The sequence below is a fragment of the Lactuca virosa genome, chromosome 9 (assembly GCF_052849685.1).
Source record: "Lactuca virosa cultivar CGN04683 chromosome 9, Lactuca_virosa_CGN04683_v6, whole genome shotgun sequence".
Lineage (NCBI taxonomy): Eukaryota > Viridiplantae > Streptophyta > Magnoliopsida > Asterales > Asteraceae > Lactuca > Lactuca virosa.
Window position 1 is genome coordinate 89,938,057 of NC_136434.1, and position 15,083 is coordinate 89,953,139.

The window sequence follows — 15,083 nt, forward strand, 5'->3', positions numbered from 1 at the left end:
GCTTTATTTTACTAAGTCATTTATTTAAAATTTAAAATTTTACCTATTTGCAGCACTTGGATATTTTGGAGCACATATTCTGATGCCATCTATTAACCTGCCAAAAATTAAATGAATATCTTTTGTAGTTTTCATACATGTGATTACTCTATGTTTTGAGATTGTTAGAACATTTTAAGGTACTATTGTGTATGGTTGTCATAATAAGTCTGTCCATATTTTTATGGTTGATAGTTGGTTTTTTCATTAATGTCACTTTACAATCTAATTATTATTGCATTTTTGATTTCTAAAGAGTTTAGAAGTTGGTGTCATTAACTTTATTCACCTATGTCCTATTAGTTGGAAAATCTCTTCAATAGTTGGCTCATAGTTTTTATTTGTCTACATAGTTTGAATTTTGCTATTGATCTTTGTATATCAAGTGAATTATTATGGATTATTTATGCTATTTTAAATTATCATCACGTGTAGTACACGGGTTATAACCTAGTTATTACATATAAAAGACTTTTTTGTCTCTTTTATTTTAATTTATACTTTTTTATGTTTTATTTAATTTTTTATTAAAAAACAAAAATAAAAAGGCTCTCTCTCTCTCTCTCATACATGCTTAAGAAATTGGTTTGTTCTTTAACTCACAAGAACACATACATACATACTTAAAAACACACACATCACATATTTATGGGTTTGTTATTTAAAACACAAACACACACACTCTCTACGCCATTACCATCTGTCACTACCACCACCACCACCGTTTGCTACCACCAACCACCCCACCACATGCACCGCAACCTTCAGCTACCATCTTCTTAGATATGTTGAATATTCAATGTAGGAAACAAATATGGATAATGGAGCTAGTCAGCACAAAACATATATGGACATGGAGGTGGTTTTGAACTTAATAGTGGTTATAGATAGATACTAAAGGGAGAAAGATAAGAAGGTTGGCGAATCACGAGCACAAATCTGGATAATGTTATTGTAACATCCGGATACCCAGGTATCTTATTTTAAGTGTTTTTAGCAAATTTTAGAGAGGGACTCGGCGAGTAGGCACTCAGACTCGCCGAGTAGAATCGCGCATTGACAGCCTGGATTTAATGAAGGGACTCGGCGAGTCCATACGTGGACTCGGCGAGTCCATACGTGGACTCGGCGAGTCCACGCTGTTTAATGAAACCCTAATTTTCGGGGCTTGTGCCCTATTTAAAGGCCCTTATGGCCGTCATTTGAGGCCACCTTGTTCCAGAGAAACCCTAGAGAGAGTGAGGAAGGCTTGAGTGCAAGAAAGGGCTTATAACCTTCATTTTGGGGTGATTTTGCTAGAGAAAGAAGAGAGGATCCATCTAGAACGTGAAGGGAGCTTGGATTGGAGCTAATCATCTTGAGATATTGTCTCTGGAGGTATAATTCCTCCTATTTCGTATTGATATGGTAGATTTCATGATTTTAGGGTTTTTACCTCCCTTTTATATAAGATCTAGTGAGTATGAGGTCCCCTTTGTGTTGATGATATCAGATCTGGACCTTGAGAGGTCCATAGAGTCGCTACCTTCTATCTTTTTGCAAGCAAATAAGCAATTGGAGACTAGGTTGCCATTTCTAGTGATATTTCTCCATTTGAGGCTTGGTAGGGGTTGCATGCACGTAAAGGTTGCACCTTTACGTGACTTTTAAGTGTTAGAAGGATGGATCTACTGTTTGGTGAAGCAAATCTGACCTCAAGAGATCTTTTGAGAGTTTATGGGAGGAACTCGCCGAGTCCATAAGGACTCAACGAGTTGAGTCGGGTTGCCCCGCGACTCGCGACCTGTGACGACCCATGGAGTATAGGGTTGACTCAGCGAGTCAAGAGAGGACTAGGGGCGAAGAGGGCAGGTGTGTACTCGCCGAGTCACCTTAGTGCACTCGGCGAGTCGGGTCAAAGTGTGGCCGTTGACTTTCGTTGACTTTTAGGGTTTCGGTCAACAGTAGGACTTTTGAGTCAGGGAGGGGTAAAATGGTCTTTTACCCTTCTGAGGGATCGTAGAAGGGGGTTTAATCTAGCCTTTGAGAGCCATTACTTATTTGAGGATATTGTGTATGTGATTAGGCGGGGGCTAGATCAGTAGACTCGTGTGCGAGATCATCCGAGATACCCGAGGTGAGTCTTCTCACTATACATTACCTAGAGTGGTATTTATGTGTAGACCGGAGGGTCTTGTATGCTATGTGTATATATGAGATTATGTGCATTGTGATATATGTATGCTATATGTTGTATAGACCGGACCGGAGGGTCCAACGATATAGACCGGACCGAAGGGTCCAACGATACAGATCGGACCGAAGGGTCCAACGAGCTATGACCGGACCAGAGGGTCCAACGAGCTACGAGACTGGAGGGTCCCGCTGAGACACATCGACCGGAGGGTCGTACTGTAGCCTCGAGTGGCGTATGTGTTGTATGTGGTATATTGGGGAACTCACTAAGCAATTATGCTTACAGTTGTTGTGTGATGTGTTTCAGGTACTAGCGAGGATCGCGGGAAGGCGTCGGCATGATCCGTACACACTTATGAGTTTATGTTATTGAGATCTTGGGACATGTTTTGTTATGTTACAGTGGAAACATTATGTTTTTATGATTATCATGTGAATGAAAGTATGTTTTAAAATGAAAAATTGTTTTGGAAATTTACGTCGTTACAGTTATTGGATGGTGAAAGACGAATATGTACATGTTATTGGTTCTAGACAGATATGAAAAAGGAGAAAGATGAGGAGTTCAGTGAACCACATCCAAAGATTTGGACAATGGTGGTGGCCATAAAGTTACTAGCAACGATGTTCAAAAAGTTATTGGCGACATCGTTCAAGAACAAAGACATTTCTTGTGTGTGTGTGCTTGAGTGTTGAAGAATAAACCCTTTTCTTAAATGTATGTATGTGTGTGTATAGGTGATGACGGTAGAGAGAGAGTGTGTGATAGTTGTCCTTTTATTTTTATTTTTACAATAAAAAAAATTAAAATATATAGAAAAAGTCTAAAATAAAATAAAAATTGTAAGAAAGTTTTTTTCATATGAAATAAGGATCAACCAAGCAAAAAATGAAACCGCATGGACCAATCGTATAGAGGTATTCATAGTTGTCCTCAAGGTGTTAAATATGATAAACTACATGAGCAATCCTCTAATTTTGTCTTTTTTTATTAAATTGTTGGGTTTTTTGGATAAATAATTAGACTCTATAACTGTATCGTATCTGATAATGTTTTTTGTTAAAGAAAATAATAAATTTTATGACTTACTTATTGATGTATATTGATGTATTGTGTTTAGTGATTCAAAGTTTATCTATTATTTGTGCAATCTTTGATTAAGTAAGTTAAAGCATATTTGTAACATCAAGACATTTAAAAATATATGTAAGCCATCATAAATATTTTCATAAAGAGTTTAAGTAATAAATTATTTCCAAAACATCATCATGCCATAGTACCAACATGTATCAAATCATCATAACAGCGGAACTGTATAATAAATCAAAAGTGATGCGTATGTGGTACAATCAAGCTGATGCTTTCCCCCGATTAAAGAAACTACATGAAAAACATTAAATCAACAATTGTAAGCATAAATCCTAGTGAGTTCTCTAAAATATCACATACCACATACACATACGATGCATACAAACAAGGCTCTCGGCTCCAATGTCAATCTTCCATACAAGTAAAGGCTCTCGACTCTAGTACCGATCCACCCGGTCAACGACTCTCAGCTCCAGTGCCAATCCACCATCAACCTTAGGTATCTAGGCGCTCAACTCCAGTGTCGATCCACCATGCTCTTAACTTCAGTACTAATCCACCATCAACCCCTCCACATAATGCGTCGACATATCATATAAACAAACACACAATTAACAGGAAAATGACTATACTAGCCTAATCAATACATCTACACCCTAACATAAGAGGATATATATTGTAACACATAGTATAGTGAGATAACTCACTTGAATTGGAAAACGGATGAATCATAGTTATATGCTCGAACATACGAGAAATAGTCTCACGAATCACTTAGATAACAAACAGAGTTTAAACCTCGGCCTACTGTAACGACCCAATTTTCAAAAGAAATTCTTCATTTTTAATTAACCAAAACACGTTCCACTACTCATGTAATCTCAAATACAATTGTTTTCAATTTCATAACAACAACAATTTTTATTTTAAAACATCATAGTGTCCCATTATAACGACTGAGAGAGAGTGCACGCCGCGCCATCAAGCCTTGCCCTTGCCCTTGGGCTCAGATGTACCTGAAACAAATCCACAAACTGTAAGTTAATGCTTAGTGAGTTCCCCGGAGCATACCCCACACACAATCCACATATCACATATCATATTAGCTATAGAAGCTACATATATCACATAAGCCATGCATACAACAAATAGGGATGCCATGGGCTCGTCCCTAGGGTCTTACTCCAGGATACCATGGGCTCCCCACATGGTCTTACACCTAAGTGTCATGGGCTCTCCCATGGTGTTCAATAGGAAAGCCATGGGCTCTCCACATGGTCTTACATCCAAGCCTTCCTGGGCTCTCCCACGGTCTTCCATACAAGCATACCACATATACCACTAGCATACTTCCTAACTCATACCAACAAACATGCCACATAATAAAACTTCAGCTAGGATACCACATATCATAAAATGGGCTGGCCTTGGTGCCTTAGACCCATTGGTATGGTGAGGAGACTCAATTTTGCACCAAAAATGGTCATTTACTTCCAAGAAAAAGGATCTAATCAACTAGAGATCAAGGTGACGACTTTATACCTCAAGATGATGGCCAATACAGAGTAGATGCCGGATCTACTGCTTCTCTCCTTGCTCCTTCCTCTTCAAGCTCTAGAATCCTTCACAAATACCCCAAAATTGCTCACAAAAGTTCTTACTCTCACTCAAGAAGGTGCAAGGCCGAATTAGGGTTTTCTCTGGCTAATAGGGTGATAAGGGAGGCCACGAGAGGTGGATTATGTTCTTTAAATAGGGTGCAAACCCTAAAAATTAGGGTTTCTCTTTACAGCTCCTACTCGTCGAGTCGGGTGTGACATCCCCATTTTCACGGCCATAAAAGACCGGTTTGTTTATGCTTTATTTTAAAATCAAAGTAATCATTTAAAGAAAACTATTGCGGAATTGGTTCCCAAAACGAAATATGATAATAATTTATCAAAAGAATTTCTTTTAAGAAATGTATTTTCATTAAATAACAAAATCTCGGGATGTCATGTTCCGATACAGACCAAAAGCATAAACAGTACAATATAGACCTTACAACAGTTATTGATAACTACTGGCCTATAATCCATTATCTCTCGTCATGTCAACCAACTTATGCTCTTGAGCCACTTCCTGTAATACAAAGAAAACTGAGTGGGTCAGGCTTGGGAGCCTGGTGAGCATATAGGGTTTTCAACCCACAATAATACAATTATTATATTCAATCATCAAACAATCAACCCAATTACCCATCCCCATTATCTTCTTTATTTCTTAAGGTTTTACCCTAAGAATCAACTATCCTTCATTCATTCATTCCTAAGGATTGACCTAAGGAATTGGCACAAAATCCATTGCTACATAAGGCGCATCTACCAACTTTATCATTTAAGCGCCTCTGCCAGGATTACGATATTCACTATTAGGCGCCACTGCTTGGATTACGACATACACTATTAGGCGCCACTGCCTGGATTACGACATACACTATTAGGCGCCACTGCCTGGATTACGACATACACTATTAGGCGCATCTGCCGACATTATCCTTTAAGCGCATCTGCCAGGATTACGACATTCACTATTTGGCGCATCTGCCGACCTTATCCTATAAGCGCATCTGCCAGGATTATCCTATAAGCGCATCTGCTAGTATTATGACATTCTCTATTTGGCGCATCTGCCGACCTTATCCTATAAGCGCATCTGCCAGGATATTGACATTTACTATTAAGCGCATCTGCTAAGATTATCTATAACATCTTTCATACCACATCACTTATCTACCCATGTTTTACCCTACATATTCGTAGATATAAATTACATATATGGTTTAATTCATTTAAAAACCTGTATAAAACATTCATTCCAACAACCAACTCAAGTAAACAAACAACGTATAAACACATAGCACGTATTTCATAGCAAATACTTCATATATATGCGGTAGAAGAAAGTAACCACACACTCACTTGATCAGAAGATGATAGGGCAGCACTACGGCTCTAAGAGTAGTATTTCTTCGGTGAAACTAGAAGATCTTCACACACCGGGCTTCTCGCAGGCAGAGCTTCGGCTCGGAAACTCTTTTCTTCTCGGGATCTTCGGGCTTCGGGACTTGCTTCGGGTCTCGGGATGATACCGGGGCTTCGGGGGGTTAAAATAGGGCTTAAAGAGGGTATCGGGAGTGGGAGAGAAGAGATAGAGCAACCAAAATCGGCTGACCCTCGATTTCTATTTATAGGGTCATTTTTCAGCTCTCACGTCGTGAATTTTAAGTTCTCACGTCCTGAATTCAATAGTCATCAGGTGCGTCATCGCCACTTGCGTCTGTCAGGCTCCAGAAGTCATAAATACTGAGTTCACGTCATGAACACTGTATTCACATCGTGAACTCTAACAGTTTTGGGGTTTCGCGCCCCGAACTTCAGAAATTCATAACTTTCGCATACGAACTCCGTTTTCGACGTTCTTTATATCCACGCGTAGGTGAGATTATGCTCTACAACTATCGTTTAGACTCCGTTGGCTAATTTTGATTTTAATTTTAATATATTATTAATATATTATTTTTAGTAGGCCGGGACAGGAAAACTCCGTTCGAAATTCATAACTCCTTCATCTGAACTCCGTTTTCGTCTGTCTTTTTATCGTTGGACTACTATTGATGAGATCTTAAATTCTCATTTAGAAAGTTTTGGCTAAATATCGCTCGACCTCAATCTCGAGTTTCGGGCTGCATACTGTTAATGCTGAAACTTCGAAAAATCATAACTTCCTCATACGAAGTCAGATTTAGACGTTCTTTTTATGCACGCTCTCGGTTTAACGTATTCTACGAATTTCATTTAGATCGCTAAGGCCAAATATTGCTCTAACGTAAATTCACTATTTACGTCGCGCTGTGTCATGTCGGTTCTGTCGCGAAACTTCGACACGTCATAACTTCTTCGTTATAACTCGGATTTCGGCGTTCTTTATATGTACGGAATCCTTGTAACATATACTACAACTTAGTTAAGATTACTCCTTCTAAATAATCTTCCATCAAAAAGTCATTTTTGATGTTTATCGTCTCTAAATTGACTAGCCCGGATCTACGGGCGTTACATCGGGGCCTTACGACTCGTCGATTATAACCCAAATCCCGCGTCCTCATAATAGTCTCTACTCGCCTAGTCCATGCACAAAACCCTAAAAATTATATAAATTAATCAATACGTGGAACAAGTGTTACACCTACAAGTTAAACTCACCAAGCTTAACCAAAAGTCAAACTGGTCATAAAATTCAACAGTCATATGGTCAAATTCAACGGTCACTGGCCACGCATCGCGACTTTTATCCAAATTGTGCTGCGAACACTACAGGTCAAAAAATTCATGACTAGCCATTGTGACTCGTTTCGCAATACCCTAATGGTTGGTTAACGAATATCGATAAATCGGCTAACTTTTCATTAAGGTCTCAATCCTTTAAGACCAAATCCTAGATCATCATATTTGAATCTTCTAAGGGTTATACAGGATAAAGTTTCTAACTTTATCCATATCCAAGGCTTAATCACTCCCTAACTCAAACCACAATTAAGATAAGCTCAAAATGGCCAAGAGCTTGTGCATGGTTAAAAAGGAAACCATACACACACCTTTTTATACTCTAAGATGGCCAGAAGATCATTCCAATACATTCTAAGCTTCTAGGGTTCCTCAGACCCCAAGAACATCAAGTCTAAATGGATAAAAAGGGCCAAAATATCCTTTAAAACCTAGATCTAAGCATAAAAACACATAAAGCAAGGATCTTTATACTCACAAAGGGTCCGGAAGAGAAAAATGAAGCTAGATCTACACTTGGGAGGACTCTCTTGCACCAAGGACCTTGATCACCTTCTTGAAAACACACTTTCAAGGCTCAAAACTCAAGAACAATTGCAAGAATGGAGTTAAGGTTTCATAATGGATGTTTCAGAGGTAGAGGAATCTGAATAAGAGGAAAGATGAAAAGTTAGCACCATTATATAGGGCTCAAGAACTGAGATCTAGGGTTTTGAGCCCAACCGTCTTCGCTTCGCGACCAATACATGGTCGTGTCGCTATTTATCAATGTGGCACGCATTGCAACATATAGAACTCGCATCGCATTCCATCAGAAACCCTAAATATCAATCACCACCATCAATAGATAGGACTGAAGTAATAGACTCCGACAAAAGTTAAGTTGTGTCTCAGGATTTAGGACTAAAGGTCCATGGGTGGACGAAAGAACAAGTGCAGGTTCAAGGACCACCATCAGCAGATAGATTCAAACCTATTGATTTTGGTTCACGAAGCCAAGAGATTTGTAGTCATTATAGCTAGTACATGAGGTGTAAGAAAGTGTATTTTGTGCGTTTACCCAGATGCTTCAAGAAATGATCGAAATGATCATTACAAAAAGATCAAATAAAGTGCGACAAGGTTAACCGTCATAGAAAAGATGAAAGAATAATATTTGAGTTCAGTAACCATCGTTGTTGCTACATATTTCAATTACTTTAGTAATATACTCTTATACCATTTTGCATACGTGTGCATTAGTGGACGACTTCGTGCTTATCGTGATCTTGAACAAACTATGGTCGTGTTATGCGAGAAGAATCACTCGTAGTAAACATAAACAGTAATACTATGTTGGGGATGTTAAAGTCATTAATATGATAATCAGAAGTTTATTCCAATAAGAAAAGGAGCTACGAACCATATAAGCCGAGCTAGTTAGGCTTTAATCAATTGTGAGTAGCAGTAAGTAAGGGATCAAAACCAAGTATGGGAGAACAAACCCTTAAGGTAAAGGTGCAAAAGGAAACTCGACTTCAGATTCAACATCAAGATCTAGAAAATTTGCAGCACAATAAGCTAGGAGAAGAGTTATTAACTTTGATTGTGGTTATGTATATGATAGAATAGATGTTTTGGTTGGAAAGTAAGAAAACGACATCCAATATCGCAAGGGAACTTGAGACCTTTACCTATTCCTATGGGTAAATGGAACAATCCTACCTTAGATCTCATTATCAAGTGTCCCAGGATTATGTAGAATCACGATAAGTTATGGGTCAGAATTTACCAAGTAATGAAAGTATACCTTCCTAGGTATCACATTTGTAGTGAAGTGGTCTGTAAAGAATGTTTTCATAAATTCGTTATCGGGAATAAATAAAGAATTTTGGTCTAATACCCTTCTCTAACATTCTTTAAAACTTATGATGATGATAACGTGAAAATTGTTGTAGTCTGACAAAGTCGAAACCTAAATAGGGCACGGAACAGTTAAGTTCGTGAACTTTGTCAAATTTTTGGATAATGAGAAATGGTTGTGTGAAGAACTTGATAAAAGGTTGTTTATATGAAACCTTAATTAATAGAGTTAATGTTATATGGAATTAGGTCAGCAGACTATTAAGCTGTTATAAAGGAACCTAAAACATTATTTCGTGTATAACACGATGGGATAGGTTGAGATAGTATTGTTTGGAAACAAGTACTGAGATAAATCCATACTAGAGGGTCGAGAGGCGATTTAGGAATCACTATTTAGAGTTGTTTTTGTTGTTGTGTATGATTCTGGGACATAATATCCTAAGTGGGAGGTAATTGTAATGCCCGCAAATTCGGGTTAGACATTTAAGGTATAATAATAATTATTCATTTTTATCGAACAATTAAAATCATTGATTAGTGTAATTGTTCTTCATATTGTAACATCCCGACTCCCAGGTATAAAATTTAAAGCTTTATATATTATGTTTTAGACCTACTCGACGAGTTGGATTCCCCAACTCGTCGTGTAGAGAGGATTAAAGCCGTGTGGATTCTAGAACCTACTCGACGAGTTCGAGGACCCCAACTCGACGAGTAGAGGTTGTGCACGAAAACCCTAATTTTTAGGGTGTGCACCCTATTTAAAGGACCTTAAGTCCTTTCCTCCAGCCTCCTTACCACCTTTTGACGGCCAGAAGCAAACCCTAATAGATCTAACCCTATTTTTGAGTGTGTGTAAGACTAAAGTGTGTATTTGGTGCATTCCTTGAAGAGACTTGAAGATTTAGAGGCTTAGAACAAGAAGAAGCTTGTAGATCCAGTATCTACATCGTGTTGGCATCTAGTTGAAGGTAAAATGTCTTTTCCTTGGCCTTCCATTTCTTAGATCTCTTCTTATGTTAGTATATGGGCATTTTGGTGCAAAATGGAGTCACTTTCGGATTTGAGCTTGTCACAAGGGCATGGTTTCAGATCTGGACTCCTCTAGGCCCTTATAGACATAAAGCCTCAAGCTTTATGAGTCTTTGGCCCTCTTCCATGTCCAAAACCTTCTTCTAAGGCTAGTTATGAGTGTTTTAGCTTCTTGGAGCCTTGCATGCATGTAAAGTTAGCAACTTTACGTGATAACTACACCATAGGAGCCTAGATCTACAGTTTGGAGCTTTTGTTTCGCTTAAAAGCGTCTGAATGACAAATGGACTGAACGAACTCGACGAGTTGCATAGTCAACTCGACGAGTTGGATGAGGATTTCCCATTTTCTGGATTCTGCATGAACTCGGCGAGTTAGAGAGGTAACTCGACAAGTTGGTTAGGGTTTTCCCGACATTTTGGACACTGCATAGACTCGACGAGTTGTCTGGAAACTCGGCGAGTCGACTGGGAGTTTTCACGATTTCTTGAGTTCTGAAGGAACTCGACGAGTCAGTAAGCTACACTTGATGAGTTGGGTCAACATGGACTGTTGACCTTGACTGTTGACTTTGACTTTGACCAAGGGTTGACCAGTTTGACTTCTAGGGGTATTTTAGTAATTTGGGAATTTATGGAAGTGGATCATTAGTGGATGTAGGTGTTGGTGTTTGGAGCCGTGTTTCGGGAGTTTGATACTTCAGTTCCGATCGACATTGTGAGGTGAGTTCTTCTCACTATATCAATAGGGTCTAAGGAACCAAGGCCTACCATTTATGGTTTGTATCCTGGTTATAGGATTATGCTATGTTAGTGATCTATTAGATCTGTATCCTGGTTATAAGATTATGCTATGTGATCTGTTAGATCTGTATCCTGGTTATAGGATGATGCTATGTTAGTGATCTGTTAGATCGGTATCCTGGTATATAGGATGATGCTATGATTAGTGATATGTTAGATTTGTATGACTATCTGTACATGCTAGATAGCGTATGATATTTATGTGCACATGATTGTTTGATTGGGGGTTGGGTTAAGGCGTTCATGCTTTGTGCTTTGTACCAACATACCCAGGGTGGCCCGGATAGACTGCAGACCCGGTAAGGGCGTACTAGTCAGGCCGAAGCCCCGGCGAGCGGTCCGGATAGGCTGAAGGCCCTGAGAGGCGATCCAGACGTGCCGATTACTATAGTTGCTTAGTGTATGCATCACGATCGTATATAACTAAGATCTTATAGCCTGAGAATGTTTGGTTTGGCTTTATTTCCTGTTCTTGTTTGATGAAGGGCTTAGGGTAGGATCAGGTATTCGAAAGTCTATAGGGTCCAGCGTTATGTATGAATAGCATACACGAGTGTTGCAGGGTTGGTGGAAGTTTCAAGGATGACTTATGCGGGGTCAGTCAGCCAGTTATGAGATAGTTAGCTTTCCTCTAGGAGTGAGGATTGAGCGTTCGCCTAAGTTTATGTATATTGTTGGGGCGTTGTGATGATACTTGAGACAAATATGGGTAGGTGTGGAAGGTAGTATGTGCACGTACTACTGAAAGCACAGGACCCATACGCGTAGCAAGGAAATCACAACCCCTAGAGTTTTGTAGGGAGTTGGTTCCCCGTTATTATATGGAATATCTGATATCTCCCTGGTATATTTTCAGAATGGTGGTTACACGGTGATTTGTGACCGGATCCGGATCGGGATCAGGGGATGGCAGTCAGGGTGCACCAGCAAAGCCCGAGACTATCGGCCAGATGAGGCCAGACGAGATGGACGCCAGGATTCGGGAGATCCTGCATGATGAGGTTGTTACGTTGTTCCGGGCTCAGTTGCGGGAGATGTTTGGGTCTATCAAGACCGTCATGGTGGAGTACTTTGATGAGCGATATACAGCTCTTGCTGAGACGGCTGCCGTTGCAGCCTCCGCAGCTGTAGCAGCCGCTGGTAGTGGGACCAGTCGAGCTTTTCAGTACCGGGACTTCGATAAAACGAAGCCCCCGACTTTTGATGGGACTTAGGACCCGATCATAGCTATGAGGTGGTTGTCTGGCGTGGAGGGATGTTTCTTCACGTGCTTATGTCCTGCTGACCAGAAGGTCAGGTGTGCTCTGAACCTGCTAAGGTCCGGAACAAAGGACTGGTGGAGGTTGATGACAGGGTCGTATACTGATGAGCAGAGAGTTGCGGTTACTTGAGAGCAGTTTAGGGATATGTTCCGCGCTCGCTACATTCCACGGGTTGAGCGAGAGCGGCTGGCTCAGGAAGTTTTGGATTTAAGACAGAATGTGGAGTCGGTGACGGAGATCACCCGTATGTTCACTGAGAGGCGATGTTTTGCCCGGAGTTTGCTTTCGAGCAGGCCCAGATGACACATTATCTGAGCATGCTCAAGACTGACATCCGACAGTTTGTTGCTACCCAACGTTGTGATACACTACTGGAGTTACAGGAGGACGCTAGGCGGAGTGAGCTTGAGATTAAGCTGCAGTTGAGAGAGTAGCGGCAGGCCCCGGCACAGTCACAACCGGTGCCAAAGCGGTCTAAGACCGCTGATTCTAGGTCTGGAGGCCAGCGTGGCCGCACTTGTGGCAAGTGCGGGAAGGGTCATTCGGGGGTTTGTCGATCAGGTAGTGGGTGCCACAAATGCGGTAAGGAGGGGCACTTTGCGAGGTATTGCCGCCAGCCATCCCCGGTTCAGGATATGAGGATCTGCTACTACTGCCATCAGGTTGGTCACGTGAAGACCAACTGTCCAGTGCTCGCTGCCAGGCCGGCGCAGGCTCCAACATCGGCTACACTGAGGATAACTGATGGGAGTCAGGGTAGAGCAGGGCCCCCGAGGGCTCAGGGACGCGCCTTTCAGCTTACAGCCGAGGAGGCCAGGGCAGCACCAGACGTGTTTGTCGGTATGTTTCTATCCCGTGTCTTACTGATTATATATGTTTTATGCTTATATGTGTTGTACCATGTTAGGTACATTCTTAGTGAACTCCTTACATGCTTTGGTATTATTTGACTCCGGGGCGAGTCGGTCATTTGCCTCTCGATCGTTCAGTAGGGAGTTCGGTTTGCCCGTAGGAGAGCTAGAGTGTCCGTTGTGAGTCTTCATCGCCAACGAACACATGATTTCTGCTTCTTTAGTTTATCAGGTCTGCGTTTTGGAGATCTTCAGGGTGTCCTTCCCGATTGATTTGATTCCGATTCTAATGAGTGAAGTTTATGTGATAGTGGTTATGGACTGGCTGAGTCGATTTGGTGCCATGACCGACTGTGAGGGTAGGCGTGTGGTACATCGAACCCCAAGTGGGGGAGAACTGGTTATCTTCGGCGAGGGCACCAGAGTGGGTTCAAGATTTTGCTCAGCTGTCAGGGCTCGGCAGTATATTCAACATGGGTGTGCGGGTTACTTAGCGTATGTGGTGGATACGTGGGTCAGGGATCAGGTTTCGGTTTCAGACGTTATGATAGTCAGGGAGTTCACTGACGTGTTTCCGGATGAGTTACCTGGAGTGCCTCCGGAGAGGCAGGTCGAGTTCAGGATCGACCTTGTGCCAGGTGCGGCCCCTATCGCCAAGGCGCCGTACCGATTAGCACCACCGGAGATGCAGGAGCTGCTAGGCAAGCAGTTCATTCGTCCGAGCAGTTCTCTGTGGGGAGCATCGATTCTCTTTGTGAAGAAGAAGGATGGTTCACACCGGATGTGCATTGACTACCGGGAGTTAAACAAGTTGACGGTGAAGAACCGTTATCCACTACCACGGATCGATGATCTCTTTTATCAGCTACAGGGAGTATCTTGGTTCTCCAAGATAGATTTGAGGTCCGGGTACCATCAGGTCAGAGTATGGGATGAGGACGTGGAGAAGACCGCGTTCCGGACTCGTTATGGACACTACGAGTTCGTGGTGATGCCGTTTGGGCTCACCAACACGCCATCTATATTTATGGACCTGATGAATCGGGTATGCAGACCGATGCTCGGTCGCTCAGTCATTGTGTTTATAGATGACATCTTGGTGTATTCCAAGACCAGAGAGCAGCACGAGGAGCATCTTAGGGAGCTATTGGGAGTCTTGAGACGAGAACGACTTTATGCCAAGTTCTCGAAGTGCGAGTTTTGGTTACGAGAGGTTCAGTTCCTTGGACAACTCGTTAACCAGGAGGGGATTTTGGTTGATTCGGCCAAGATTGAGGCCGTTATGTAGTGGGAGGTCCCGAAATCTCCCTCGGATACCAGGAGCTTCTTGGGATTGGCAGGGTACTACCGGAGATTCATACAGGATTTCTCCAAGATTGCAGTACCCCTCACTCGTCTGACGAGGAAGGGATGGATTTCCGGTGGGGCCCTGAGCAGCAGAGGGCATTTGAGAACCTAAGACAACGACTTTGTGAGGCTCCGGTCTTGACTCTCCTGGAGGGAGTTGAGGATTTTGTAGTTTTCTGTGATGCATCCATCACGGGATTGGGAACGGTCCTCATGCAGAGAGGACGGGTAATAGCCTGCGTTTCGCGGCAGTTGAAGCCGCATGAGACGAGATACCCCACGCACGATTTAGAGTTGGGAGCGGTGGTATTCGC